This window comes from Acomys minous, assembly GCF_964271855.1.
Source record: "Acomys minous genome assembly, chromosome: 7".
NCBI lineage: Eukaryota > Metazoa > Chordata > Mammalia > Rodentia > Muridae > Acomys > Acomys minous.
The window spans coordinates 116,466,243-116,472,761 of record NC_140488.1 but is presented as its reverse complement, the minus strand read 5'-3'; the positions used below and the strand labels follow the sequence as shown (position 1 = coordinate 116,472,761).

At 40.5% G+C, this 6,519-nt stretch overlaps 1 pseudogene across 1 annotated transcript; it reads left to right on the top strand.

Annotated features, from left to right (window-relative positions):
* The first annotated feature begins 3,881 nt into the window (after nt 1-3,881).
* LOC311601275 (protein FAM32A-like) lies at nt 3,882-4,259 on the top strand (annotated as a pseudogene). Its single transcript has 2 exons — nt 3,882-3,966; nt 4,018-4,259. The product of its transcript is annotated as a protein FAM32A-like (transcript).
* The last annotated feature ends 2,260 nt before the right edge of the window (nt 4,260-6,519 follow it).

The window sequence follows — 6,519 nt, the reverse complement described above, 5'->3', positions numbered from 1 at the left end:
ATACTCAAAACATTAACAACCAACAAACAAAATAACCCCAATTAAAACTGGGGCACAGAGCTAAACAGAGAATTCTCAACAGAGAAATCTTGAATGGCGCAGAATCACTTAAAGAAATGTTCAACATCCTTAGTCATCAGAGAAATGCAAATCAAAATGATTTTGAGATTCCATGTTACACGCATAAGAATGGCTAAGGTAGGGGCTGGAGAGATGGCTCAGAGGTTAAGAGCACTGACTTGCTCCTCCAGAGGTCTTGAGTTCAATTCCCAGCAACTACATGGTGGCTCACAACCATCTATAATGTGACCTAATGCCCTCTTCTAGCATGCAGGTGTACATGCAGGCAGAGCACTGTATGTATACATAATAATAAACAAACAAATTTTAAAAAGAATGGCTAAGGTGAAAAAAAACTTCAAGTGACAGCACATGCTGTTGAGGATTGGAGAAAGGAGAATATTCATCCATTGCTGGTGGTAGTGCAAACTTCTGAAACCACTCTGAAAATCAATCTGGAGCTTTCTCATGAAATTAGGAATAATTCTATGTCAAGACCCAGCCATACTACTCCTGGGTATATGCCCAGAAGATGTCCAATCATACAATGAGGACAGTTGTTCAACTATGATCATAGCCACTTTATTCATATTTGTCAGAATCTGAAAACAACCTAAACATCCTTCAACCAAAGAATGGATACAGAAACTGTGGTACATTACACACAATGGACTCAGCTATTATAAACAAAGAAATCATGAAATTTGCATGCAAATGGATAAAGCTAGAAAATATCATCTGGAGTGAGGTAACCCAGACCCAGAAAGACACACATGGTAATGTATTCACTTATACATGGACTTTAGCCATTTAGTACAGGATAAACATACCACAATGCACAGACCCAAAGAAGATAAGTAACGAGGAGGATCCAAGGGAGGTTCCTTAAGTATCATTCAGAAGGGGAACTAGAAAAGACAGAAGTAGTAGTATAGGAGAAGGAACAAGGTAGGAGAGAAATGAGAGATATGAGAGTGGAGATCTGACCTGGGGAAAGGGGGTAAGGAGGACAGAAGAAGGCCTGCAGAGAAAAGAGAAACTGTGACCAGGGGCATCTCTGTGACAAACTGGAGAACTAAGTCAGGGTAAGCTCCTGGGAGAGTATGAGGGGGATTCTGGCAGAAACTCATAGTAGCAGGGGCCACAGTGTCTGAAGAGGACACCCTCTAACTAGACAAGACTCCTAGTAGAGGGAGAGAAGCATGAACCTATCCACAAAAACTTTGTCCCCAAATTTACCCTGCCTCCATGATGTGAAGATATAAAGATAGAGCAGATAGAGCAGAGATTGAGGGAATGTCCAACCAATGCCTGTCCCATCCCAAGACCCACCCCATGGGAAAGAACCAACTCCTGACACTAGTAAAGATAGTCCACTATGCTTGTAGAAAGGAACTCAGCAGTTGTTCTCTGAGAGGCTCCACCCTGCACCTTGTTCTAACAGATGCTGAGACTCACAGCCAAACACTGGGCAGTGCACAGGGAGTATTATGGAAAACTGATGGAAAGAGAAAAAGGACCTGGAGGTGACAGGAGCACCACAAGAAGACCAACAGAACCAACTAACCAGGGCCCAGAAGTGTTCCTCAGATGGAAGCACCAACCAAGGACCTTGCATGCACTGGACCTAGGCCCCCTACACAGATGTAGGCAATGGGCAACACAGGCTTCATGTGAGTCCTCTAGCAAAAGGAATGGGGACTGTCTCTGACATGGATTCTGACTTCAGCATTTTATCACTCCTCCCTAGCAGGATTGCCTTGCCAGGCCATAGGGGAAGATGACATGTATAGCCCTGATGGGACTTGATGGGCTGGGGTGGATAGGAAGGGGGCTTCCATTTTCTGAGGAATAGGAGAGAGGAGAGGAAGAAAAGGGAGGTTAGGTGGGACTCTGAGGAAAGGAGGGATGAGGCTATGACCAGGATGTAAAGTGAATAAAAATATTTTGAAAGAAAGAATAATATATAACAAGCTAAATCCTGATCATAGAGAAAGCTCAATCATTCAACCTTAAAACAATGCCAATATATTCAATTCATCAATATATTTCCATGTAGCATAAACTAGTACTCTAATGGTACTTTTAATTCTATAACATTTCAAAACCATTCCTTAACAAATAATCTGAGTAAATTACCCAAGTATACCTTGAAAAATTGTTTTTCAGTTTTGGGTTCGTTTGTTTTTGATTTTGGGTTTTTTGTTTTGTTTTGTTTTGGGTTTGTTTTGGTTGGTTTTTTTGTTTGTTTGTTTTGCTTTTGTTTTTGTTTTGTTTTTGTCAAGACAGAGTTTCTCTTGTGTAGCCTTGGCTGTCCTGGACTCAATCAGGCTGGCCTCAGACTCACAGAGATCCACCTACCCGTGCCTCTCTGAGTGCTGGGATTACATTGGTGCTTGTGCCACCATGCTTGGCTACCATGAAAATTTTGTACCCTATTTCTATATACTCCGTCTCTGACATAAGCTGCTGCAAAATTACTGAAGTCTTATGTAAAATGAGATAAATGAATTAAAATGTAAAGAAGATATCAACGAATATATTTTAAACATGATCTTTGCAATAAATAATGTGCTGTTAATTGGAATTACACAAAACACACGTTAAGAAATTCACTTACAATATATTAGAGGAAAATTAACATTGCATTTTAAAATTATTTAAAAGACAGTGTATCATATATATTTTGCTTTCCTCAAACTTCCTACATATCTGAGGATGACCTTGATTACCTCTATTTACGTATAGAGTGCAAAGATAACAGGCATGTGCCACCACATCCCATTTTTCAATGGTGAGTATATAACAGCGACTCTTGCATGTTGAACAAACATTCTAACAATTGAGCTACAATCCCATAATTTTGATATTGTTTTTAGTGTATTAATATTATCAATGAATACACAAATATGTATGGGCCTTTTTGAACTGTTAAATTTAATTTTGTCTTGGTGTTATAGCATCCTTTGGTGATCTTCTGAAATGCTATTTTTAAATTCGCTCATACTCTACATTCTGACCACAGTTTTCCCACTCTTCACTCCTCCCAATTCCACTACTCACCTCCTCTCTCTACCTGAACTACTCCTTCTCTGTTTCTCTTCAGAAAAGAGCAGAATTCTCAGGGATATCAACCAAACACAGAATAACAAGATGAAATAAGACTAGGCACAATCCCTCATGTCAAGACTGAGCAAGGCAATCCAGTAGGAGGATATTTAATATGAATTTCCTCACTGATTGTGGACTTATAGCAAATATACCTTTCTTTGACTAGTACTGATATATGGTCAGGATATTGAGTCTTTCTGATCTGCTTAAAATTCAAATTTAATAGTAAACAACGTCTTATGTACCATATCCCACTATCCTCCAAATTCCAAGTAATGTAGCATATGAAGTCATTTGAAACCCTTAGAGCACAGAGGACACTGCATACTCTTCTAGAATCACCATACATATTAATACAAGACAGTCTCTAAAAACTCATGCAGAAAGTAATTGTCATCAATTTTTGCTTAATTTAATGCAGCACTTTCTATTCCTAAAAGAATATAAGAACCTTTATTATTATTTCTATTTATTAATAAAAATATTTAAATATTCTAAAACATTATACATTACAATAAACTTTGGGTGTTATAATTTTATGAGACTTGTCATTGAACTTTAAATTAGTATGTATAAGCAATATTATACATACATATTCTCTTTTAGATAATATAATCACTATTGTACTTACCTATTACACAAATCAGGAATCTGTGACATCATACAAACCATATTGTTTAAGAGAGCTCTGCCACACTGTGGCCTGCACTATGGACCCCTACAAGCAGGTCCAGAAGGGCCCCCTGAAGCTGAAAGGCGTTGCGGAGCTTGGTGTGACGAAGCAGAAGAAGAGGAGGAAGGAAGAGAAGGAGGAAGAGGAAGAAGAGGAAGAGGAGGAGGAGGAGAAAGACAAAGACAAGGCCAAGATGCTGGAGGCCATGGGGATGAGCAAAGAGAGTGAGGAGGAGAAGAGACGCTGCCTGGACAAGTGAACCCTGGCACACGTGGCCTTCGAGAAGATGCAGGAGAAGCAGAAAATGGAAAGAATCCTGAGGAAGGCATCTAAAACCCACAAGCACAAAGTGGAAAACTTCAACCAACACCTGGACACACTCACTGAGCACTGTGGCATGTCCCCCGCCAACTAGACCAAGTAACCTGCCCCTGCTGTGAAAGGCAGAAGGCCAGGTTGACTGTGTTGGTCCCCTCCGTGTTTTCTTGAATGCTTACAACTAGCTGGTGCATCTGCTGAGACCAGGCTTCTGACACTCGATAAAAGTCATGCTCTTCTTTTACTGAGTTTTGGTGTCTGTGTAGTACCTGTGCCTATTTAGACTGCAATATTGTGACTTGACAGGGTGAGGTCATTTCTGGGTAAGGGCCATGGTAGGAGGGTCCCCTTTCCACCCCTATTGCAGCATCTGTCTTCACCTGTACCACAATGCCAGACAGGAAGCTCCTGCCTGTTGACGACCACAAAAGTTCCCACAGTGCTGCTACATTCTGGACCACCTGGGCATACGATCACATCTATAACAGCCACCTGAAGCAAGGATGGGACACAGATTTCCAGCATATAGTCTGTCCTGCTGCCATGGACGTTGCTAATCAGTCTCAGTTCTCAGTGATGACACCTAAGGCTCTAAGCATAAAGCCATGTGTCATTAACCTGCTTAGCATTCCTAGTTTAAGGACACCAAACTCCAGACATGGCCAGGGCAAAGTGCTAGCAGACATAGCGTAATGATGAGATGACCCTCTTGTAGATGCTACAGAGGTACGGCATCTAGGGGTCTAGGTAGACTACTATTGAGAGAAGCAGCTTCGGTTGCCATGGATACTGAATGACAGAAATCCTAAAAGCTGACATGTAGAGAGTAAAGCAAATGCCAGTCATGGAAAAAAAAAGAATATTTTTAAAAATATCTTTTCATTTACTTATGATACAAAAATTCTATGTTAACATCAGCCAAAGTAAAAGTAAGAATGAGGAAAAATTTTAAGGCTAAACTGACATTCTATCCTGGCATCATAATTTTAAAGGCATGCACACCTGTTTTTACTTTTTATTGTTGTGATAAAAATGTCATGACAGAAGAAACTTATAAAAAGAAAGCATTTAGTTTGTCTTACAGCTTCAGAGAGTTAAGCCCATGATGTCAAAGAGAAGGAACAGTTGAGAACTCACATTGTGATCTAAAGCCATGATGCATAAAAAGAACACGGGATGGCATGGGCTTTTGAAACCTCAAAGTTGGCCCCCAGAAACACATCTCCTCCAGTAATGCCACATCTTATCCTTCCCAAAGAGTTCTAGCAACTAGGGACCAAATACTCTAATATAAGAGCCTATGGGTCTCCTTTTCACTCAAACCTCCACAGCACAAAACAATAGAGATTCATACACATGAACCAAATATTACTGGAGCTGATAGGAGAAATGAATACATTTAAAATTGCATGTGGCACTACCACGCAACAGGGACATATGCTCAACCATGTTCATAGCTGCCTTATTCATAATAGCCAGAACTTGGAAACAACCTACGTGTCCCTCAATAGAAGAATGGATAAAGAAACTGTGGTACATTTACACTATGGGATACTACTCAGCTATTAAAAACAAGGAATTTCCAAAATTTGTGGACAAATGGATTGAACTAGAAATTGTCATAATGAGTGAGTTCACACAGAAGCAAAAAGAGCTAAATGGTATATACTCACTTATATCGAGACACTAGTCCAAGGTGTATGTCCCCATGAAAAACTGTACCTACCAGGATAGTGGGTAAGAGGGGAGGACATCCTATTGAAACTTTAGGTGTGAGAAGCCTGGGAGAAAGAGGAAATAGAAGAATCCAGCGGGTCCTGGAAAACTACAGGCGAGTCTGGGCCCTGGGGTCCTCCGCAAATTGTGGCAACAGCCAAGGAAAAAATAGGCAGTAAACCTTGAACCCCTACCCAGACTAGCCGATGGACATTCTCCACTGTTGAGTGGAGAAGGAGACCTAACTTTCACACAAACTCTGGTGCCCCATATTTGAACATGTCCCTTGGATGGAGATGCCTGGTGGCACTCAGAGGAAAGATAATAGGTCACCAAGGAGAGACTTGATACCGTATGAGCATATTCAGGGGGAGGAGGTCCCCCTCAGACACAGACTTAGGGGAGGGGAGGGGAGTAGGGGGGAAGTGGGAGGAAGGGAGGAATGGGAGGATACATGGGATGGGCTAACAACTGAGGTGTAATATGAATAAATTAATAAAAAAAACGTCAAAAAATAAAATAAAATTGCATGTGGAAACTTTTGACACTTGATTATCTCATAAACAACTATGCATAAATTTAATATGGATATAAAAATCTGACCCAAATTGCCAATAACCTGGTGTTTATAATGAATTTCA